The 1977-nt window shown below is 37.3% G+C and overlaps 1 non-coding gene across 1 annotated transcript; it reads right to left on the reverse strand.

The window, feature by feature from the left end:
- Positions 1–1321: 1321 nt before the first annotated feature.
- LOC112746094 (small nucleolar RNA R71) lies at positions 1322–1429 on the reverse strand. The gene has a single exon (XR_003173993.1). It is a non-coding gene; the product is annotated as a small nucleolar RNA R71 (small nucleolar RNA).
- Positions 1430–1977: the final 548 nt, after the last annotated feature.

Genomic DNA, 1977 nt, shown 5'->3' on the forward strand with positions numbered 1-1977 from the left:
TGAGGAAGGAAAACTGGCGTTTAAACGCCAGCCAGGTAGGCGTTAAACGCCCAAAAAGGTAGTATTTTGGGCGTTAAACGCCATAATGGATACCATTCTGGGTGTTTAACGCCAGGATGGCACAAGAGGGAAGATTTTGTTTTTAATTCAAATCTTTTTCAAATTTTCATAATTTTTCAAAATCAAATTCTTTCCATTTTTTATTTTTTTACTATTTTTGAAAATCCTTGCTAACAATTAGTGATTTGATTCAAAATTTCTTCCTTGTTAAGAAAGGTTCAATATTTGAATTTTAGAATCATATCTTTTAAATTTCTTGTTAGCTAAGTCTTTAATTTTAAAAATCAAATCTTTTTAAGTGTTTGTCAATCATATCTTTTTAAAACCATATTTTCTCACTCATATCTTCTCAACCACATCTTTTTCAAAATGATTTTCAATCATATCTTTTGGATTTCTAATTTCAAAATCTTTTTTTTTTCAAAATCAATTAACTATTACCTCAATTTCAATTTTCAAAAATCATCAACCATTTTTTTAAAATTTCTTTTAATTATTTCAAAATCTTTTTAATTTTTTTTCGAAAATTCTTCCCCTCTTCTCACATCCTTCTATTTAAGGACTAACACTCCTCCACTATCAGCAATTCGGACTCTCTCTATAAGTTCGAATTCTCTCCTCTCTACCTCCTCCTTCTATTCTTCTTTTCCTCTGACACCTCAAGGAATCTCTATACTGTGACATAGAGGATTCCATACTTTCCTCTTTTCTCTTTCATATGAGCAGGAGCAAGGACAAAGGCATTCTTGTTGAAGCTGATTCTGAACTTGAAAGGACCTTGATGAGAAAGCTAAGAGAAGCTAAAGTACAACTCTCTGTAGAGGACCTAACAGAAATTTTCAAACAAGAAGAAGCCATGGCAGCCGAAAACAACAACAATGCCAACAATACAAGGAAGGTGCTTAGTGACTTTACTGCACCTACTCCCGACTTCTATGGGAGAAGCATCTCTATCCCTGCCATTGGAGCAAACAACTTTGAGCTAAAGCCTCAATTAGTTTCTCTAATGCAACAGAATTGCAAGTTTCATGGACTTTCATTGGAAGATCCTCATCAGTTTTTAGCTGAATTCTTGTAAATCTGTGACACTGTCAAGACCAATGGGGTTGACCCTGAGGTCTACAGACTTATGCTCTTCCCTTTTGCTGTAAGAGACAGAGCTAGGATATGGTTGGATTCACAACCTAAGGAAAGCCTGAACTCTTGGGAAAAGCTGGTCAGCGCTTTTCTGGCCAAATTCTTTCCACCTCAAAAATTGAGTAAGCTAAGAGTGGAGGTCCAGACCTTCAGACAGAAGGAAGGTGAATCCCTCTATGAAGCTTGGGAAAGATACAAGCAATTGATCAGAAGGTGTCCTTCTGACATGCTTTCTGAATGGAGCATCATAGGTATCTTCTATGATGGTCTGTCTGAACTGTCCAAGATGTCATTGGACAGCTCTGCTGGAGGATCTCTTCATCTGAAGAAGACACCTGCAGAAGCTCAGGAACTCATTGAAATGGTTGCAAATAACCAATTCATGTACACTTCTGAAAGGAATCCTGTGAATAACGGGACAAATCAGAAGAAAGGAGTTCTTGACATTGATATCCTGAATGCCATATTGGCTCAGAACAACATATTGACTCAGTAAGTCAATATGATTTCTCAGAGTCTGTCTGGCATACAAGAAGCAACAGGAAGTACCAAAGAAGCTTCATCCAAAGAAGAAGCTTATGATCCTGAGAACCCAGCAATGGAAGAGGTGAATTACATGGGAGAACCCTATGGAAACACCTATAATCCTTCATGGAGAAATCATCCAAATCTCTCATGGAAGGACCAACAGAGGCCTCAACAAGGCTTCAACAACAGCAATGGTGGAAGAAATAGGTTTAGCAATAGCAAGCCTTTTCCATCATCTTCTCAGCAACAGAC

The sequence above is a fragment of the Arachis hypogaea genome, chromosome 14 (genome assembly GCF_003086295.3).
Source record: "Arachis hypogaea cultivar Tifrunner chromosome 14, arahy.Tifrunner.gnm2.J5K5, whole genome shotgun sequence".
NCBI classification, from domain to species: domain Eukaryota; kingdom Viridiplantae; phylum Streptophyta; class Magnoliopsida; order Fabales; family Fabaceae; genus Arachis; species Arachis hypogaea.